Consider the following 23,456-nt stretch of genomic DNA (forward strand, 5'->3'; position numbering starts at 1 on the left):
GGAACATCATCCCGGAATAAAGATAGAAAACATGTTTCTGCTTTGTGGAATATCTAGAACAAGAGATGAATACAATTACATTTCATCAATGTGAAGGTAGTTTTTATTGTGCCTTGTACAATAGTGTGACCACCGCTGGTTGTCAGGGAAGGAGAGTAGAGCGCCAGGTACTTTCCTGCAGTAAGGTCTATTTTCCTTGGTTTTGCCGACTTTTCGGGGATCTTGCAGGGATTGTGTCGCACATGATCCTTTTCTGTCGCAATCGCTTTCACTCAACACAAATCGGGGAGCGTGGCCGTTGGATGATCCGACAGATTCGGACTAAGTGCGGGATTTAACATTTAAATTTGTGTCGCAAGATCAAGCACTTACATGCACCAGGAAGAAGAAGGTGAACTCCAGCGGACCTCAGCGGGAAGAGACACATGCAGGAAATTGGGCACATGATCACCATCAATTGCGGCAGAGTTCATCCATGTCGGACAGTCCGGATCGGGGATCGCGCAGGGACCGGGTAAGTAAATGTGCCCCACTATGTCAATAAGCCAGAGGCGTTCAGGGCTACATCTCCAGAGCGTCTTGTAGCTCGACCGACTTTTTATGCACACCCAACTTCTTATTCTTGCCTGGTCTCATCCATCTATCTCGCAGACATATGGTGATGTAGCCCGGAGCCCCTCCTTCTAATTTACATAATTTAATAGTTGCTCTGCCATAGACATGTTGGGGGTTTCCGGCTACTGCTAGGTTCTCTGTACTAGGTTCAATCCCCACACATATAGTGGGTGAATTGCCAACAATCCATCATTGGTTGGTGGGGGCCCTGGGGCACGCGCCAGGAGCCCTCCCCATAATTAGGGAGCATCTATCTATCTATCTATCTATCTATCTATCTATCTATCTATCATATTTATGTATCTATCTTGTTACTTTTTTTGGAAGGGGCCATACATGTAGCCTTGTCTCATCTATGTGTCCTAAAGGTAATTTGGGTTCTACAACTTAGTGTGTCCCTGTGCTGATACTTCTCTATGGGGCTCATATCCTCTGTAGTCCACAGAAATGATGTCCTCTCCCTCCAATCCTTCCAGAGCTTCCACAGCCCCGGCTCTATATAAAGGGCCGTTACCTTAATAATACATCTATATCTTGTGGAACATACGAGGCAGGAGAATTTCATATCATAGTCCATTTGCTTCAGAAATGAGTTGATGTCAAATCATTCATCACTCGGCGCCCGGTTTATGGCTCCACAGATGTCAATGTGACTGAAGTCCAAGCCTCTGAGTCACATACATCAACTGATGCCGAGACCCCCAGTGTACGGGGCCCCATAAAGTTTACGCCAGGCTACACCTGGTCCATAGTGAACGAATCCTACAACAATTTTGGTCTTTGAAATCTAAATCAATGGATTTAATTCATGGTATTTGATTCCATCTCCAAAAGCCTAAGATGTGTGTCCTACAGATCTCCGGTGGTTCCATAGTGGGAATTCTAGAAGAAGTTGTATGAATGTAGCGGACAGAAACTTTTCCTATTGCGCTCCAGCGTCCATAGGATGGCATTGTGCCAATTCCTGTATGAATGGACATGATCGGAAGCCACCAAGTGGGCAACATCTTCAAGGCGACTATGGATATTATCACTGGCGTGTGGACCTCCTGAGGCTCATAGAAGCCTATAGACCACTCCATCTAATGGCGTTCCAGCATTGATGGACTGGAGGAACAGTGGATCCTAAAATGGGCCCAGGTTCTAACTCAATACTGGAGCCCAAAGTTATAGCAAGAGGCAACACAACTTGAAGGCTACAATGGTTCGTCTCTTACACTTGGTGAAGACTTGTCTCCAATCGAGTTTGACTTTGGGTTACTCCTAGAGGTGTTGTATAAATGACTAGCCCGGTTTTCACCTTTTAACCCTTATATGTGACTAGATTGAGTCTTGGTGACAGCTGATCCAGGTTGGTTGCACCAAGTAGATAACCAGGAGAGTAGTCTAGGTAAAGGCTAAGGTCAGGGCAGCTAACATGAGGTCAAGGCCACATAATGACCAGAAGTCAAGCTCTGAATATTGGTGGATATCGGACAGGGACACTTTCTCAGGCACCAAATGAGTCCAGGAGCCCCTTCCTATTGGTGACGGTGCCTTATAGGAAGGGATCACAGAGGACATCAGGACAGGCCAAATGATTAGTGAGTTACTTGTTCAGTAGGTGGTTGTTGTTGCTAGAGGTAAGTTTACTCTAAACTTTTCCAAGGGTTTTCCAGGCTATTGATAAGTTATCCATAGAATATTAAGATGGTGAGGATCTGACACAAGACCTGCACAAATCAGAGTCTGGAAGAGGAAGCAGATAGCTCCACTCTGTGTTGTGGTCAGACTTGGTTACTGTAGATCATCTCCCATTCATTGAAATAGAAATCAAGCTGCAGTGACTCCGCTCAGCCACTACACAGAGAACGGCGCTGTCTGCTTCCTGTTTATCAGTTTATGTGTCAGACCATCACTATCTGATTATAAGGATAATTTATCAATATTTTTAACCTGGAAAACCAACTATTATCAGCTCATATATGATGTCATCCTACATAAAGGGGTGGCTGTCTATGATGTCATCTTACATAAAGGGCGGCTCTCTATGACGTCATCCTACATAAAGGGTGTCTCTCTATGACGTCATCCTACATAAAGGGTGTCTCTCTATGATGTCATCCTACATAAAGGGCGGCTCTCTATGACGTCATCCTACATAAAGGGGTGGCTCTCTATGATGTCATCCTACATAAAGGGCGGCTCTCTATGATGTCATCCTACATGAAGGGGTGGCTGTCTATGATGTCATCCTACACAAAGGGGTGGCTCTCTATGATGTCATCCTACATAAAGGGCGGCTCTCTATGACGTCATCCTACATAAAGGGGTGGCTCTCTGTGATGTCATCCCACATAAGGGGGTGGCTCTCTATGATGTCATCCTACATAAAGGGATGGCTCTCTATGACGTCATCCTACATAAAGGGGTGGCTTTCTATGATGTCATCCTACATAAAGGGGCGGCTCTCCGTGATGTCATCCTACATAAAGGGGTGTCTCTCTGTGATGTCATCCTACATAAAGGGGTGTCTCTCTATGATGTCATCCTACCTAAAGGGGTGCCTGTCTATGATGTCATCCTACATAAAGGGGTGGCTCTCTGTGATGTCATCCTACATAAAGGGGTGGCTCTCTATGATGTCATCCTACCTAAAGGGGTGGCTCTCTGTGATGTCATCCTACATAAAGGGGTGGCTCTCTGTGATGTCATCCTACACAAAGGGGTGGCTCTCTGTGATGTCATCCTAGATAAAGGGGTGGCTCTCTGTGATGTCATTAAATAGTAATTAATAGTAGTCGGCTTTGTTTGTGCCTTTATTTACTGCATTCCTGATGTTTTTGAGACACATTAGGTCCATATAGAACAGGGATTTGCTGTGAGTGTATAGAGACCACATCATAGGGTTCTGTTGGACCCCAGAGTGCAACATTTCATTGCCTGATTATTAATGTTTCCTATCCATGGCGGTCGGTACCGGCTTCTCCCCCCGTAGTAATTATGTCTGGCTCATTAGCATATTTCCTCATTGCATTACTAATGGATGAGTATAAGCTGTGGCCTTACTGTATGGGCACAGGGTGGCCTGGGAATATCATGGCGGAGTCCTGCGAGCTCGTCTTACGCTAATTGGGATCCGAGATGAATTTTAATGAAGAGAAAATATCCGTAATAATTGGCCTGATGTTATTTTTTTTCCCGGTAAAATATTCCAGCCCGTTAAATTGCCTTTGACATACTTTTACTTGGGATTTCAACCTTTTCTCTGCACAAGATTTCGGCCGAGGTCACTGCCTCAACTTTACCCTACCAATTAATTTCCTTTTATACCGAGCAAAAAGAACAAGTGCCGGGCCAGGGGCGGCGCGTGTCAGGAGGCAGAGGATGAGGAGCCCAGCGCAGCTTAATAGGGTCATTATAGGGTCTGCTTTAAGGGGAACACCGCCTGTACATCCACAATGGTATAAGCGGATGTGTTACCGGGTCAGGTGAAGGAGCTGTGCCCTATGGATGAGGATAAGATATCAGATATGTCTCATATGCATACATAGAGGAGCGTATACACCGGAGTAACTGCACACAGGAAATACATCTATTATAGTAGTTATATTCTTGTACATAGGGGGCAGGATTATAGTAGTTACATTCTTGTACATAGGAGGCAGTATTATAGTAGTTATATTCCTGTACATAGGGGGCAGTATTATAGTAGTTATATTCCTGTACATAGGGGGCAGTATTATAGTAGTTATATTCTTGTACATAGGGGGCAGTATTATAGTAGTTATATTCCTGTACATAGGGGGCAGTATTATAGTAGTTATATTCTTGTACATAGGGGGCAGTATTATAGTAGTTATATTCCTGTACATAGGGGGCAGTATTATAGTAGTTATATTCTTGTACATAGGGGGCAGTATTATAGTAGTTATATTCTTGTACATAGGGGGCAGTATTATAGTAGTTATATTCCTGTACATAGGGGGCAGTATTATAGTAGTTATATTCTTGTACATAGGGGGCAGTATTATAGTAGTTATATTCTTGTACATAGGGGGCAGTATTATAGTAGTTATATTCCTGTACATAGGGGGCAGTATTATAGTAGTTATATTCCTGTACATAGGGGGCAGTATTATAGTAGTTATATTCCTGTACATAGGGGGCAGGATTATAGTATTATATTCCTGTACATAGGGGGTAGTATTATAGTAGTTATATTCTTGTACATAGGGGCAGTATTATAGTAGTTATATTCTTGTACATAGGGGGCAGTATTATAGTAGTTATATTCCTGTACATAGGGGGCAGTATTATAGTAGTTATATTCCTGTACATAGGGGGCAGGATTATAGTATTATATTCCTGTACATAGGGGGTAGTATTATAGTAGTTATATTCCTGTACATAGGGGGCAGTATTACAGTAGTTATATTCTTGTACATAGGGGCAGTATTATAGTAGTTATATTCTTGTACATAGGGGGCAGTGTTATAGTAGTTATATTCTTGTACATAGAGAGCAGTATTATAGTAGTTATATTCCTGTACATAGGAGGCAGTATTATAGTAGTTATATTCTTGTACATAGGGGGCAGTATTATAGTAGTTATATTCTTGTACATAGAGAGCAGTATTATAGTAGTTATATTCCTGTACATAGGGGGCAGTATTATAGTAGTTATATTCTTGTACATAGGAGGCAGTATTATAGTAGTTATATTCTTGTACATAGGGGGCAGTATTATAGTAGTTATATTCTTGTACATAGAGAGCAGTATTATAGTAGTTATATTCCTGTACATAGGGGGCAGTATTATAGTAGTTATATTCTTGTACATAGGGGGCAGTATTATAGTAGTTATATTCTTGTACATAGGGGCAGTATTATAGGAGTTATATTCCTGTATATAGCGGGCAGTATTATAGTAGTTATATTCTTGTACATAGGGGGCAGTATTATAGTAGTTATATTCTTGTACATAGGGGGCAGTATTATAGTAGTTATATTCTTGTACATAGGGGGCAGTATTATAGTAGTTATATTCTTGTACATAGGGGGCAGTATTATAGTAGTTATATTCCTGTACATAGGGGGCAGTATTATAGTAGTTATATTCTTGTACATAGGGGGCAGTATTATAGTAGTTATATTCTTGTACATAGGGGGCAGTATTATAGTAGTTATATTCCTGTACATAGGGGGGCAGTATTATAGTAGTTATATTCTTGTACATAGGGGGCAGTATTATAGTAGTTATATCCCTGTACATAGCGGTAGTATTATAGTAGTTATATTTTTGTACATAGGGGCAGTATTATAGTAGTTATATTCTTGTACATAGGGGGCAGTATTATAGTAGTTATATTCTTGTACATAGGGGGCAGTATTATAGTAGTTATATTCTTGTACATAGGGGCAGTATTATAGTAGTTATATTCTTGTACATAGGGGCAGTATTATAGTAGTTATATCCTTGTACATAGGGGCAGTATTATAGTAGTTATATCCTTGTACATAGGGGCAGTATTATAGTAGTTATATTAAGCTCTAGTAGGAATAGTTACAATCATGTAACCCTAGGTTGACCCATATCACATAGCTCCACTGGACACATGGTGCAGGTGTCGCACTTTCTATGGGTCTCCTTATGTTGTCCCCCTGATTCGGGCAGCACAATAGTCAGTATGGTAATAATGGGAGCTGGCGTAGTGCACGGTGTTTCTCCCTGCGGTGTCGGTGTTGGATTGCGGTGATTAATGTCTTATAACTTGTTGCAGGGTTTTGTAGCTTCTCATTTTCTGCTTTCTAAATAGACACGTTTTCATGTATAACAAGCTTAACAAACCTGCGCCGCTCTCGTCCCATTGTGGATTAGATTTCCTTAATACTTAAATAGCGCGTTATTACTTACTCATCATCACTTATTATCTGTGTCTTGCGCTGGGGAGAGCAGCTATAAATCATTTGGAATTAATTCAGCGTTTTGACATAACATAAGCGCAGGTCTGTGTATTAATCTATGATGTGTTACTATTATTTATGCTGTGTGTGTTCTTTACACTGATGTGACAATCCATTAGAGGCTTCAATCACATCCCGGATCTCAGAACCAAAAACCTGTTAGTCTACGTTCAGATCTGCGCTTCGGTGTCTCTAGTTCTGCTGTGTTATAGAGGTAGTAGAATCAACATAAGATATAACAAAGACTAAAAGCTTCCATTGTCTTTAGGATTCTACCTTCATGTAAAAGGTAACTGAGCATTGTCACATTGCAACAATGTTGCAATCTTGTATTTTATCCCTTCAGAATCGTAGTAATGCACCCAGGTCTCTGTAGCACAATCCTTTCCTACCCCAACTGTACATTACTACTTTACCCTGTGTCACCCAACAGATTTGACCTTGCAAAAATCCTTAGAGAGTTGAGTATGTGATCCCCTGGTATTTACCCTTTAGCACCCCCCTCAGGTCAGATATTAAATGTCCTTTCTGGAATTCCCTCTATTATGCACAATCTCTCTATAAAAAAATCTTCTCCAAAGTCATATGAAAATGAGCAGAGAAGAGTCAGATTTTATCTGAGATGAGTCAAGCTTAGAGGTTGCAGAGGGAGTCACTTCCGACACCCCTGTCTCAGGTCTATAGCACATAGGGGCACAATTTACTTACCCGTCTTCCGCGATATCCCTGATCCGGCGCCCGATTTCCTGCATGTGTCACTTCCCCCCTCAGGTCCGCCGGAGTTCACCACCTTCTTCCCGGTGCTTGTAAGTGCATTGTCTTGCGACATAATTTGACTTGTTAAATCCTGCGCGCAGTCCAAATCTGTCGGACCATCCGTCGGTCTGCTCCACGATTTGTGTCCCGTGAAAGCTGGCGCGATTGCAACACAATTCGATCGTGTGCAAAAAACCCTTCTAAATGCGGCGCACATCGGAAATCGTTGGATATTCTGACGATAGTGCGGACCGCTGACCCTTAGTAAATGAGCCCCATAGTTGGAAATGAATGTTGCAGATCCAATTGTTTAACTCTCTGTATCACCAGTTCTGTAGCTCACAGAACCACAAGCATTCACAGAACCTGAAGCAGTCTGAAAGATGAAATTCTTATCTTTAATATGACACCTGCAGCATGTTTCTGGCTGCTATTGAGCTAGTTTGCACTTTACTCTGCTATTCTGGGATTCTGGGGTAGTATTCTGTGTTGTTTGGTGCTTCGGGTGTGGCATCTTGTGCTATCATGTTGAATTTGCTGCTTTTAAGCTGATATTTTGTGCTGCACTAGTATATTTGGTGCTTTTGGGTGGTATTTTTGCACTTTATTGTATTATTTTGATGTTCTGGAATAGTATTTTGTGCTATCTTGTTGTTTGGTGCTTCTGGATTGGCATTAGGTGCTGCAGTATAGAATGCGCTGCTTCTGGGACAGTATTTTGTGCTTTAATGTATTATTTGTTGCTTCTGGGTTTGTATTTAGTGCTGCAATGTTGTACAGTATTTTGGGGCTGGGAGCATGTTTCTGGCTACTATACTACCAAAGATACTGTTGTCTGAAGTGACGCTCCCCCTACAAGCTCTAATCTTGACACATCTCAAGTAAGGATGACTCTTCTCTGCTTATTGTTATACGTGACTTTTTATAGGTAAAGGGATCAAATTTCACAAACGAAGGAATTCTCGAAATGACATTTCACACCCAACCTATTGGGCTATTATTTTAATGGTGTAACCCATGTACAGGATGTGACTTTACTACGAGGAAACCCCAGGTCACTACCTCTTGGAATAATCTCTATACAGTGAAAGCTGACCCAGACAGGTCAAGTGAACCACTGCAAGGCAGTAAAGGGACAGGCAGGGATATGGATAGTGGGTAATCTGAGGTCAGGGCAGGTGGAACAGCATAAGAGTTCGGTAACAAGCCGAGGTCAAACACTGGTAATCAGGAAATGATACAGTAACACATTACGAAAGCTGGGAATTTTTTTGATCTGGAGACTTTTATATATGAATCTGCTTTAAAGGCGCTTTCCAGCTTAGATTTTGCGGACAGAAAAGTGAAAATCAATAACCTTACTCTGGCTCCACATTCCCACCATACGTTGTCCTCTCTATCTGTTGACCACCAATGGACTGTGACCTCCGATGTCACCAAAGTGGAAGGTGCAGTGTCCTCCTGTGACATAGCTGAGACTATGTATCCCTCGTATGGCAGCCGTGTAAGGTATTCCTGTATTACGGATGCATCGCCCTGAGATGTAATTATGTTACAAATCTCTGCATATGGTAATACACGTGTAGCGTATGTATAACACGCATGACGTGTCCAATGAATAAAGATTGAGTGAATAGTAGGAGCCGGGATTGTAACTATCACTGATGTGGGGGGTAGGTGATGCAGGAGGTATGTGTGCGCACAGATAAGACATCATCTTAATGAGCTGCGCTCCGCCAGCGGACGTCTCGTCTTCCCTCCGCATGAAGGACATTTATAGACATTGATGTATAAGAAGGGACCGGAGGAAATGGCATTATCTGTAATATTCTCATACATTACATCCGCTTCTATTCAGATTACAATTATATGCGGGGCCTCATCCTCCCGACGGGGAATTTTTATCATGTTTTTGAATATATTTGGGTTTTGTATTCTTCGTACGGTTTATTTTTGAGTAATTTTAAATAATATTTTGCCATTTTGTGCCTAGAAGGAATAAAGTGGGCGGCACAACAGGCTCCTTATCTACCGGACTTCTCTTAAAGGGGATCGTGATATTGATCATTAATCTATAGTATATCAATATCAGATCTCTATGGACCCCCACTGATCACCTGATTCCAGCAGCCTACAGCCGGGATTTTTTCTACAGTGGTCAGATCCAGGTACTGCAGCTCAGATCCTGGTCACTTGGCTGACATGCAGTTCTCTGGCATGGCCACTACAGAGAGAATGGCGCTAAACTTGGAAAGCGCTGGTAGCTGTTGCAGTAGGGTGATTAGATATAGATGACTTATCCTATTGATAGTGTCAGAAGGGCAGTCCTGGTCCAGAGATGACACCTGGCCACGCCCACATGTCAATAAAAGCCTAATTAGCATATGGGGAACAGAATGGAAGTAGTTACTCGGATCAGTGTGGATCACCTATTCTGCGGAGGTGGGGAGAGAACGCATTTTACGGTACGGGGCGCTCCACTTCTAAAACGTATTATCAAATATTCTCAGTGTTGTTTGAAAACTTCTCCAAACTGAGAGGAACGTGCAAATTAAAAAGGAGAGATGTGGATGTGTCTACGTCTCTTCTGTAATTTTCTCGCTGACATTGCACAATGCAAACTGATATCCATGGATTCACCGTAGAGATCAACACATTTCAGCATCAATGACAGCCAGGACTTGGTATGAGTCACTCCTGGAGACGCTAAGAATGGACCATGACCAGAGGAGACCAGGAGGTTACACGTAGGAGCCATCACGTCACTGGGGGTCATTAACTAAGGGCCCGATTCGCGTTTTCCCAGCGTGTTACCCAAATATTTCCTATTTGCGCCAATTTCCCCTGAATTGCCCCGGGATTTTGGCGCACGCGATTGGATTGTGGCGCATCGACGCCGGCATGCACGCGATGTAAATCGGGGGCGTGGCCGAACGAAAACCCGATGGATTCAGAAAAACCGCCGCATTTTTTTAAAAAAAGTGTCGCTCGGCACGCACTTACCTTCACTCAGCCAGGCGCGGTGTACTCCAGTGCGTTCCGATGCTCTTCAGTGCAGCAGCGACACCTGGTGGGACGTCGGAGGAACTACCTTAGTGAATCGCTGGAAGACCCGAATCCACCGCAGAGAACGCACCGCTGGATCGCCAATGGACCGGGTAAGTAAATCTGCCCCACTGTGTTTCTCCAGAATGAAAGTTTCCGGAGGTGGAAATCTCCATATTTTCTCCATATCAGAGCCACATTTCAAAGCCGACCTGATCCAATAACTACACAACAAAGAAAAGCAAATTCCAGGGCACCACGTGTATTGCCTAATTTGTGGAGGTGGTCACAATAGGTATCCACCATGACATATATGACCTGCATCTATTTATAGAAGGACCCCCCTCCTGCTGCCCAGCTGAATGGAGAGGTGGTCAGATGTGTGCACTGCACTATTAAGGGAGAAACAAACATTTATGAAGTTTTGGGGTGATATTTGGTGCTGTAATGTGGTACATTATCTGGTCTTTCCAGTTGGTTTTGTGCAGCAATGGGATTTAACATCTCTAGGATGGTATTTTTGGGCATTTGTAGTTTCTGGGGTGGTATTTTATGTTGCGTTCTTTTTACTGCAACTGTGGTGATATTTTGTGCTGAACTGTAACCTGTTTCCGCTTCTTAGGTGCTATTTTGTGCTGGACTATTGTAGAGTATTTGGTAATTGTTGGTGGTATTTTGTGCAACAGAGTGGTCTTTAACATTTCACGGATGCTATTTTGCACTTCTCGATGGTATTTGGTGATACCGGGGTAGTATGTTTAGCCAGGGCAGCCATCAGGAAATTCGGGGCCCCATACAGCAAAAGTGTCTGGGCCCCAACACACCCCAAAACCGAACAAGCCTACAGGAGGACAGGCGGGTATACAGGGGGACAGGCAAGTATACAGGGGGACAGGCGGGTATACAGGGGCACAGGCGGGTATACAGGGGGACAGGCGGGTATACAGGGGGACAGGCAGGTATACAGGGGCACAGGCGGGTATACAGGGGGACAGGCGGGTATACAGGGGGACAGGCGGGTATACAGGGGCACAGGCGGGTATACAGGGGGACAGGCGGGTATACAGGGGCACAGGCGGGTATACAGGGGGACAGGCGGGTATACAGGGGGACAGGCGGGTATACAGGGGCACAGGCGGGTATACAGGGGGACAGGCAGGTATACAGGGGCACAGGCGGGTATACAGGGGGACAGGCGGGTATACAGGGGGACAGGCGGGTATACAGGGGCACAGGCGGGTATACAGGGGGACAGGCGGGTATACAGGGGGACAGGCAGGTATACAGGGGGACAGGCAGGTATACAGAGGGACAGGCAGGTATACAGGAGGACAGGCAGGTATACAGAGGACAGGCAGGTATACAGAGGACAGGCAGGTATACAGGAGGACAGGCAGGTATACAGGAGGACAGGCAGGTATACAGAGGGACAGGCAGGTATACAGAGGGACAGGCGGGTATACAGGGGGACAGGCGGGTATACAGGGGGACAGGCGGGTGTACAGGAGGACAGGCGGGTGTACAGGAGGACAGGCGGGTATACAGGAGGACAGGCAGGTATACAGAGGGACAGGCAGGTATACAGAGGGACAGGCAGGTATACAGAGGGACAGGCAGGTATACAGGGGGACAGGCAGGTATACAGGGGGACAGGCAGGTATACAGGGGGACAGGCAGGTATACAGGGGGACAGGCAGGTATACAGGAGGACAGGCAGGTATACAGGGGGACAGGCAGGTATACAGGGGGACAGGCAGGTATACAGGGGGGACAGGCAAGTATACAGAGGTCTGGTAGCTATATACATGAGGGTGTGATGAGACAATCTCAGTATCAGGAAGTCTCGGAGGGTCCTGCAGGAGATGCTGCGTCCTGTCACTTCCTGGCTCTCATCTCAGATACTTGCACTGTAGTGACATAAAGGTGTCTGCCAGCCCTGTGCCAAGTCCCCTGCCCCATGCCAGTCACCTTGACACTGCAGCCAGTGCAGGAGGATGAGCGTTGTAGTACAGTCACTCCCTGCTGCCCCGCGCACGCTCTGCCACTCACCCGCGCTGTCCTGCACCTTGGGTGCGAGCTGTCTGACCAGCACCTGGATCTTCTCCCATTGCCCTTCAGCCCTGCAGCGCTCAATCTCAGCCTCCAGCTTCAGGTGAGACTGGGACAGCCGGGCGGCCATGACGTGTCATCACCCGGGCACAGGCGGCGCTGACCACACATATTGTGCAGCACAGACCGCACAGTCTGCGGCCCACCGGCCGGGCCCCCGGGCCCCCCCCCCACTAGTGTCTTAGAGTCCGGGCCCCATAGGGCAGTACCAGTTGTACTGCCCTATCGGCGGCCCTGTGTTTAGCCACCCTGTGGTGTTTGCTATTTCTGGGGTGTTATTTTGTGCTGCAATGCCAAATTTGTTTGCTGCTTCTCGGGTGGTGTTTTGTGCTGCACTATTGAGTATTTTAAACTTCACTGGGTATTTACTGACTCTGGAATAGTATGTTGTGCTCTCTTTGATGCTTCTGATGTGGTATTTTGTGAAATAGCTGCATCTGGTATAGTATTTTTTAGCTTCATTGTGGTGTTTGGAGGTAGTATGTTGTGCCACTCTGTGTTGTTTAGTGCTTCTGATGTGGCATTTTGTGCCACAATGTGGTTTCTGTTTGCTGCTTCTGGGTGGCATTTTGTGCTGAAATATTGTAACATATTTGGCATTTCCCTGATTTTGGAATAGTATGTTGTGCTTTCTACATTGTTTGGTGCTTCTGCTGTGGCACATTGGGGCACATTTACTTACCCGGTCCTATCGCGATCCCCGATCCGAACGATCCAACGAAGATGTAGTTGGCGCGCGATTCACCAAGATGTAGTTGGGCTGGTATTATGTGATTTACTGTGATATTTGTTGCCTCTGGGGTGGTATTTTGTGCTGTAGTGTACATTGTTTCTGGGGTGGTATTTTGTGCTGTAGTGTACATTGTTTCTGGGGTGGTATTTTGTGCTGTAGTGTACATTGTTTCTGGGGTGGTATTTTGTGCTGTAGTGTATATTGTTTCTGGGGTGGTATTTTGTGCTGTAGTGTATATTGTTTCTGGGGTGGTATTATGTGCTGTAGTGTATATTGTTTCTGGGGTGGTATTTTGTGTTGTAGTGTACATTGTTTCTGGGGTGGTATTTTGTGCTGTAGTGTACATTGTTTCTGGTGTTGTATGTTGTGCTGTAGTGTACATTGTTGTTACCTGAACCTCTCCAGCCATTGCAGACCTCCACATCCGTGCAACTTCTACGATGTCCGTGACTTTTAGTAAGGACTTGTAGTTTAGTAATAGATGGAGGCCTCTGGTTTATGTCATTGGTTCTTATAGCCCCTTAAAGGGAAAGTCGCACCAATGCTGAGGTTGATGACTACTATAGAGCTACTATGGCTCTTTGGGTTCATGAATTGATGAGGTTCCTTCCCCTGACGAGACAATGATAACTTGTGGTATTGTCTTAGGAGACGCCGCAGAATAGTCATTATCCCATCCAAGGTCGCTCCGGCCGGTAACAATCACTTCCTAAATCTGTCGATAACAAACAAACTGTGGGGACGCCAGGGCTTGTGGGTATTATGGTGGCGCTATCTCTTCCTCCTGTTTGTTCATCCTCTCCTTACACAAAGCGGCGCTTAGATCAATGTTATATTTGTGCCGCACGGTCGAGCGCGTTTTATACAGTAAATCAATGGGAATAGTGCGGGAATCTTAATGCTTTCCAGCCTAGTTCTTCCCTGACATTAGAACGCAGCGGTCACCCGGAAAGGTCTCTGATATTCATCAAAGACACACAAAACAAAAGCAGGGGGGGGGGGGGGCGTCCGACCCCTCCCTATCCCCCATGTTGTGATTGTGTCGCTTTGTTAAAGGGAAACTCCTCCTTTTTCAACTTTCATTGATTTAGGGTTCTCATTTACAGTAAAAGATCTTAGGGGGGAGTATCGATTGCCCCGTATTATAGGGGGCACCAACCTCCATTATTACTTGGACCAATATTCCTTAGGTCAGTGATTGGGTACAATGTTGGCGCATTATGTGGGCACTGGATGGCTGTATTATTTATGGACCAAAAGACAAGACTCTGCTATTACAGAATTAATAATAGAGGGGGCATAATACACCCCATGTGCCCCTTAGGACCCCCATCTACTAGCTGCTGGGCAGATACATCCATCAGATGTATCAGTGTTTCTTATCTGTGTTCCATAGCCTGTAGTAGATACAATGTAATAAGAAAAGCGATTCCATAGGCAAACAAAGCCTTTACGGGGGTAGTACTAACTGTGATTGTTATCCCCTGTCCACAAGAAGCGGGGCTACAATCTGGAGGGGGTCCGACAACTGGGACCCCACCGATCACAAGAACAGTTATGGAGCAAGGGGTCGAGCATGTGTCCTGCTGCTCTATTCAATACTATGGGAAAGTTGGAAATTGCAGAACACAGCGCTGGGGTGAATTTGTGTAGCAGAAATACCAGCGCTGTGCCCAGCAATCCCATAGCATTGGATCGTGTTGCAGGACTCATGCTCAACTTCTGCTCCTGTGATTTGTTGGGTTCCCAGCAGTCAGGACTGATGATTACTCAGGAGATTGTGAATGGAAATGTTTCGATTTTATTTAGTATAACTACAAGTTAATAACATCTAAAGTAGATTTAAAGGGGGTCTGTTGGTACCAATATGGCCACCCCCATCAATAATATTACAATGTAGGGGCCTTTAAAAGGAGCAGAACCAGGACTTTATAGCCACAAACAGGTGAAGCCATGAGGAGATAATCAGCTTTTTCTTGATATGCAAATCAGGCTGTAAGTGCAATGGGGGCGGGTCTGACTCACCTACAGACAAATGTAAGTGCACTGGCTCTCTATTACAATCATTCTCTCCTTACCTGTGGTTGATATGTTTAGCCTTTTGCTGTGTCACAGTTGTTTTTAGACAAATCTGGCAAATTGGCTCCGCCCACTGGTTAATTTGCATATCCATAAAAAGTTGATTATCTCTGCTTTGCCTTATCGGTTCGGAGACATGGAGGTGTCATTCTGCTCCTATTAAAGGCTACTATACAGTCCTATTATCGGTGTTGGGGGCATTTTGGACCCAGCAGTTTCCCTTTAAAGGGATCATCTCTCAATTCTGTCCAATGGGCGTGGTAATGAGCACGTGACCCCCATCTAATGGGCAGGGTAATGAGCATGTGACCTCCTCATTGTACAATGGTTACCTGCACAAGGGTTTCAGGTGCTCAGCAGCCCTGGATATGTCCGGAGCTGTGTAGTATACGGCCCCCCGATCCCCAGGAGTCAGACCTTCTAATAATGGGAATGATCTATACAGATGTTCCCTCTGTAGAACCTGACAAATGACAATAGACAGCTCATTTCAATAGCGGCATCACACGCGCCCCTTCCCATAGCGGAGAATGTTCTCTCTTCATAAACACTCATTTTCTCGGCACGGATCGGTGACTCCCGGCACAGCCGCCACTTGTCAGATTTTTTCCATTTTCTCCCATATGAAGCCTAAACAATCTTTCATTATTGTTCTATCAACGTATCCATTTAGCGTCACACACTCTGTGATTACAGATAATTAGACGGCGCGAGGAGACGAAGGGGACAATTATGTATAAGGGAGAGACTCGCCATTTTTTCTAGCAGTCGGTCAATGTAAAAAAAAAAAACCTCTATTACAAAAATTTTTTTTTCAAAAATTCCCCCCCAGTAAATTTCATCATGTTCTGTTATATTGTTTCATATTGGATTCAAGTTATCTGTTTTTGAGAAAGCTGGGTGGCTATATCATGCAATCTGCCCCTCATTGCTACCATGGAGTTAGGGGGGTACTGTCCACCAGGTCCAGGTGACATCCTTCCGTTTTGTGTATGCAGCTCCAATGTAGACCTTCTATGTTGTAGTTTGTAACAGGCTACGTACAAGATAGGTTCCATAGGTTTGTTCTTAAGTTGAATTTGTATTTAAGTCGAAACTGTATATTTTATCATTGTAGTTCCAGACAAATTTTTTTTTTTCCCCCGGTGATAATTGTAGTTTCAAAATTTTTTTGCTGTAATGGGACCAATGATTATCAATAAAGCTTCATTACAGACACCTTACAGCTGATCATTGCAGTCTGGGGCTATAGTAACATCCAGAGAGGTCACCAGAGGTCACAGGGGGCAGAGAGGTCTGTCTGTAACTAGGGGTCGTCTGTAAGACGGGTGTCCTTAAGTAGGGGACCGCCTGTATAGAGTTAATACTGTAAAGGCGTTGTACTTCCAAGTAACTAATACAGAAAACTCAGCAAAGAGACTTGATTAAAAGTATCTCTTGTCTATAGATCCTATGCAATGCAATGTGTCTCCATGGTTACAGACTATAAAACAAACCTTGTGTAGTCTGATCCTGCAGTCAGCTCTTATTCTCTTCCTCGGTTCTCTTCTCTATAGGTGAAGTACACAAATCTACTGGTCAGTTGGTCACTATATGTGGAATACACAAGATTACAGGATGTGACTACGCAGTGGTTTCTTGTAGTCTGTTACCATGGTGACAAACTGGATTTTTTTTTATAAGACCTGCATAGACACAACTGTAGGGAATTTGAGACTGATATTAAAAACATATTTTTATTTCAAGTAGGTCTGAGCAATGAAAATGCTATTCACACCCATTAAAGGGGTTAAAGGGAACCTGTCACCAGGGACCTCATTTTCACTAAAGACAGTTTACAGAAGCCCATGACACCTGCAGTGCAAATCTGCCTTTCTGCTGTCGCTAAGCATTTGCATTACAATATAATTGTGTGGTATAACTTACCTTGCACCCTGACAGAATCCTCTGTGTAGTCCCAGGGGTTGGACTTTGGTTTAGATGCATTTCAAAAAACAACATGTGACTTGTCTGTGCTGCAGACTCCTCAGCTCTCAGCCCCCACCTTTGTGCTCCTGTAAAGCTCCCCACTGATGTCAGGCTGACCAGGCTGTGACCTCTGTGAAGGAGCAGGAGGGAGGAGCTGTACAGGATCACAAAGGTGGGGGCTGAGAGTTGAGGAGTCCCTTTCACAGACAAGTCACATGTTGTATTTTGAAATGCATCTAAACCAAAGCCCAAGCCCTGGGACTACACAGAGGATACTGTCAGGGTGCAAGAGTAAGTTATAACACAATTTTATTATAATGCAAATGCTTATAAAAGGCAGAAATACATATTTGCACTGCTGGTGTGAAGGGCTTCTGCAACCTGTGTTTAGTGGAAAATGAGGTCCCTGGTGACAGGTTCCCTTTAAGTCACACTGCATGGAGCCCCATAAAAGTGAATGCTGCACCACTGACAGAAGTGAGCTTTGGGTCCCCCATTCTGACTATTGTTGGGGATCCTATTGGTTGGACCACCAGCCATCTGTAACTATATCTGTGGATGTGGGACAATCCCTTTAAACCTCTGTCATGTTACTTTAGCCTAGTCTCCACTCTTGGCTGCTCAGTCCCCGGAGTAATGAGACGAGCGTCACTCAGTCCTACGACGAGTCCACAATAATAAAAATGTCCAAATTGTTCACAACGTTAACTTTAACCTTAAAGGGAACCTACCACCACGAATCTACCTATAAAGGTAGAACGGGTGGTAGGTGGATGTATGGGACGTGAGGATAGCCCTTTTTAGAGCTAATCCTCACGTCCCCGCTAGCATACCATAAACTTTATTGCCCTAATATGTTAATTTAATTAAGCGGCTACCGGGGCGTGGAGTAGCCGGACACGAGGCTACACGGCGCGGCTACTCCACGCCCCAGTAGCTGCTTTCCCCCGCCAACCCTGTGATCTTCGGCGCGCAGCTCCTGGCAGCTGCGCGCCCTCGTCCGAGAAGCCGGAGTTCTGCGCATGCGCAGTAACTCCGGCCAAGATGCGCGATCTCGGGAACGAGGCCGGAGTTACTGCGCATGCGCAGAACTCCGGCTTCTCGGACGAGGGCGCGCAGCTGCCAGGAGCTGCGCGCCGAAGATCACAGGGTAGGCGGGGGAAAGCAGCTACTGGGGCGTGGAGTAGCCGCGCCGTGTAGCCTCGTGTCCGGCTACTCCACGCCCCGGTAGCCGCTTAATTAAATTAACATATTAGGGCAATAAAGTTTATGGTATGCTAGCGGGGACGTGAGGATTAGCTCTAAAAAGGGCTATCCTCACGTCCCATACATCCACCTACCACCCGATCTACCTTTATAGGTAGATTCGTGGTGGTAGGTTCCCTTTAAGAAGAACTGGGTTCCCAGGGAAGAGAAACTTAATCATTGTCCTCGGCCGGATCCCTGACAGCGGAGTCTCTTACCGACTCATCACGGAATTGTTTCGTTACAATGTCTCGGCGATGTGACATTTGTAGCCGGCAGCTTTCACTTTCAGAAGAAACATCAGTAACTACGAGGAAGATAAATATTGGGAGAAGAAGAAGAAGCTAAAAACAAGTTACCGGGGTTTCTAAAATTGGAAAATGTCACTTCCCTTATGTCATATATAACATTGAAGGGGGTCACGCACTAAGGGCACCCACAGGTGACTGATCACTGGGCCCCCAGCATTCACCAGACCCATCTAACCCAGTGCTACTATAGGACATCCACAACAGTCCCAATGAGGGGGTAGAGATGGTTTGGGGTTTGGTGTTTCCTGTGTGACCCGAACAGCCAATTTGGCAAATTGATGCCTTTAGTAACTAGCCGTGGCTATAATTTGCAGGGGGCGTCACCCTGGCCAATCACAGCCATACTTAGTAGCTAGGGGCATCAATTTGCCGGATTGGATATTCGGACACCAATCAGGGTCACACGAGACCCAAACCCAAACGGAAACTTTGCGTTCGCTCATCTCTACTCAGGGTCACTTAAGTCACCATTCTTGATAAGATACTGATCGTCTATACATGTGTAGATGAGGAAATCCCCTTTAAGGGGGACTTTCCAGTGTGAATTATAACATTGTAATACTTTCTCGGGAAGTGAATTAGTTATAGGCAGAGACCACCACAGGCAAAGCTTATCCAATCACAGCGGGATAGTCTGCCTCATTCTCCCTGCAGCGGCCACTAGTGGGCATACGTAGAATTACACACTGTCCACTGAAACAAATCCATATAATATATGGATGTTATGGAGTACAGAAGATTTGGATCAGCCCTAGACATTAAGGGGGGTCCTGAGTTGGGGGCTTCTCTCGTATGCTACAAAAGAGACTATAGACATGGATTGTCATCATGAGCAATAACCACATACAATTTCCCTAGCACCACGATTTTATTATTTCATTGTAATTTTCTTTTTATTGAAACTGTTACTAAATTTTTTGGGGGGAAATGAAAAAAACACACAAAAATTTTATCAAAGGGTATTTTCGAGCTAAAAATATTGATAACTCAGGATGGTTAGGTAGCTTGGTGCTGGTCCAACAACTCCAAAGATGTGATGTTTATTAGAAGCTGGGAATGATGGGACAGCGCCAATCATTTTATAGTGGCTGAAATGAGTCACTGCAGCTTAGTGTGTATTAAAATGAATGGGAGCTGATCTGCAGTAACAGAGTCTGACCACTACACAGAGCACTGCGCACTGTCAGATTCCTGCTCTATTCACAGTTTTTCAGCTCAGTTGTTGGATCCCCACCAATTTGAGCGCCCATTCATTGGATAGGTCATCAATATATTAACCCCAAAGCCCCCACATTTTTTTTACATTCCATTGTAATATTTCTATACACGGGTAGGGGGCGTAATGATTGACAAATAAGGCTTGATCCAAAAATTCTTCTTTATTCCTTTATTTATATAGCGCACACAGATTACGCAGCGCTGCACAGAGCTTGTCACATCAGTCCCTGTCCCCAGTGGGGCTCACAATCTAATCCACCTACCAGTATGCTTTGGAGTGTGGGAGGAAACCGGAGGACACCCACACAAACACTGAGAGAACATACAAACTCTTTGCAGATGTTGACCCTGGGACTTGAACCCAGGACTCCAGCGCTGCAAGGCTGTAATGCTAACCACTGAGCCACCATACTGCCCTATAAGTTCTAATTGGGTTTTTCCGAATTCCCCCCTCCCCCCCATCGCTCCCCCGCTTGGACCAATATTGTATCAAGAGACATTTTTATTACTTACTAAACCAACTTAGCATTTTATGCCTCCATAAACAGGGGCCGCGGCGAGCCGAGACGAACAGTTGGAGAGTTGGGTTTTTATTAGGCGGTATATCAGATTGTCGTCTTGCATCACAGCCGATCCAATGCTTTGCCAACTTGCAGATTTAAGCTCCTGCCTACAATGAGCCGAAATAAATTCACGTTTACGCGCATGTCCGTTTTTTTTTTAACTAATTTGTGACCTGCCGTACTTGGAAGTCGACGGAACCGGAAAAGCGGATTGTGGGGACATAAAGCCCTTTTTTACTTTTGTTTTTCCGTTTTTGTTATTTTGCCAGTTTGGGTAAATAGATATTATTCCACGGAAATAAGTTACAGCGTTTTAGTTTAATGCCGAAAAACCATTAGGAGCAAAACTGCGCCATAAAATGTTCACGAGCAGTAAAGTGAAGAGGGGCCGGCGGGTCGTTAAGTGCATATACTACCCTGCGCCTTCCACGGTATTATGTTATCACTATAATTATACCATGTCATTAACAGGACGGCGTTTATGGACATTTTCTATGTCGTTTACACAATCTGAAGTTCTATCACCGTATAAACCTGTAATCTGCACATCCACCATATAACGCCATCCCAGGAACATAGCCAGGCGTCATGTTACCACTGTGTATAAGTTACATAGTGTTATACTATAATACTGCCCCCTATGTACAAGAATATAACTACTATAATACTGCCCCCTATGTACAAGAATATAACTACTATAATACTGCCCCCTATGTACAGGAATATAACTACTATAATACTGCCCCTATGTACAAGAATATAACTACTATAATACTGCCCCCCATGTACAAGAATATAACTACTATAATACTGGTCCCTATGTACAAGAATATAACTACTATAATACTGCCCCTATGTACAAGAATATAACTACTATAATACTGCCCCCTATGTACAAGAATATAACTACTATAATACTGCCCCCTATGTACAAGAATATAACTACTATAATACTGGTCCCTATGTACAAGAATATAACTACTATAATACTGCCCCTATGTACAAGAATATAACTACTATAATACTGCCCCCTATGTACAAGAATATAACTACTATAATACTGCCCCCTATGTACAAGAATAGAACTACTATAATACTGCCCCCTATGTACAAGAATATAACTACTATAATACTGCCCCCTATGTACAAGGATGTAACTACTATAATACTGCTCCCTATGTACAAGAATATAACTACTATAATACTGCCCCCTATGTACAAGAATATGACTACTATAGAACTGCCCCCTATGTACAAGAATATAACTACTATAATACTGCCCCCTATGTACAGGAATATAACTACTATAATACTGCCCCCTATGTACAAGAATATAACTACTATAATACTGCCCCCTATGTACAAGAATATAACTACTATAATACTGTCCCCTATGTACAAGAATATAACTACTATAATACTGCCCCCTATGTACAAGAATATAACTACTATAATACTGCCTCCTATGTGCAAGAATATAACTACTATAATACTGCCCCCTATGTACAGGAATATAACTACTATAATACTGCCCCCTATGTACAAGAATATAACTACTATAATACTGCCCCCTATGTACAAGAATATAACTACTATAATACTGTCCCCTATGTACAAGAATATAACTACTATAATACTGCCCCCTATGTACAAGAATATAACTACTATAATACTGCCTCCTATGTACAAGAATATAACTACTATAATACTGCCCCCTATGTACAAGAATAGAACTACTAAAATACTGCCCCCTATGTACAAGAATAGAACTACTTTAATACTGCCCCCTATGTACAAGATTATAACTACTATAATACTGCCACCTATGTACAAGAATATAACCACTATAATACTGCCCCCTATGTACAAGAATATAACTACTATGATACTGCCCCCTATGTACAAGAATATAACTACTATAATACTGCCCCCTATGTACAAGAATATAACTACTATGATACTGCCCCCTATGTACAAGAATATAACTACTATAACACTGCCCTCTATGTACAAGAATATAACTACTATAATACTGCCCTCTATGTACAAGAATATAACTACTATAATACTGCCCTCTATGTACAAGAATATAACTACTATAATACTGCCCCCTATGTACAAGAGTATAACTACTATAATACTGCCCCCTATGTACAGGAATATAACTACTATAATACTGCCCCCTATGTACAGGAATATAACTACTATAATACTGCCCCCTATGTACAGGAATATAACTACTATAATACTGCCCCTATGTACAAGAATATAACTACTATAATACTGCCCCCTATGTACAAGAATATAACTACTATAATACTGCCGCCTATGTACAAGAATATAACTACTATAATACTGCCCCCTATGTACAAGAATATAACTACTATAATACTGCCCCCTATGTACAAGAACATAACTACTATAATACTGCCCCTATGTACATGAATATAACTACTATAATACTGCCCCCTATCTACAGGAATATAACTACTATATTACTGCCCCCTATGTACAAGAATATAACTACTATAATACTGCCCCGTATCTACAGGAATATAACTACTATATTACTGCCCCCTATGTACAAGAATATAACTACTATAATACTGGCCCTATGTACAAGAATATAACTACTATAATACTGCAACCTATGTACAAGAATATAACTACTATAATACTGCACCCTATGTACAAGAATATAACTACTATAATACTGCCCCCTATGTACAAGAATATAACTACTATAATACTGCCCCCTATTCACAGGAATATAACTACTATAATACTGCCCCCTATGTACAAGAATATAACTACTATAATACTGCCCCCTATGTACAAGAATATAACTACTATAATACTGCCCCCTAT

General features: G+C 43.8%; 1 protein-coding gene across 2 annotated transcripts in view; it reads left to right on the forward strand.

Annotated features, from left to right (window-relative positions):
• Positions 1 to 23,456, forward strand: part of NELL1 (neural EGFL like 1) — a 534,618-nt gene that overhangs the window by 320,736 nt on the left and 190,426 nt on the right. The gene's annotated exons all lie outside the window — the stretch shown is intronic.

Source organism: Engystomops pustulosus, chromosome 7, assembly GCF_040894005.1.
Source record: "Engystomops pustulosus chromosome 7, aEngPut4.maternal, whole genome shotgun sequence".
Taxonomy (NCBI): Eukaryota; Metazoa; Chordata; class Amphibia; order Anura; family Leptodactylidae; genus Engystomops; species Engystomops pustulosus.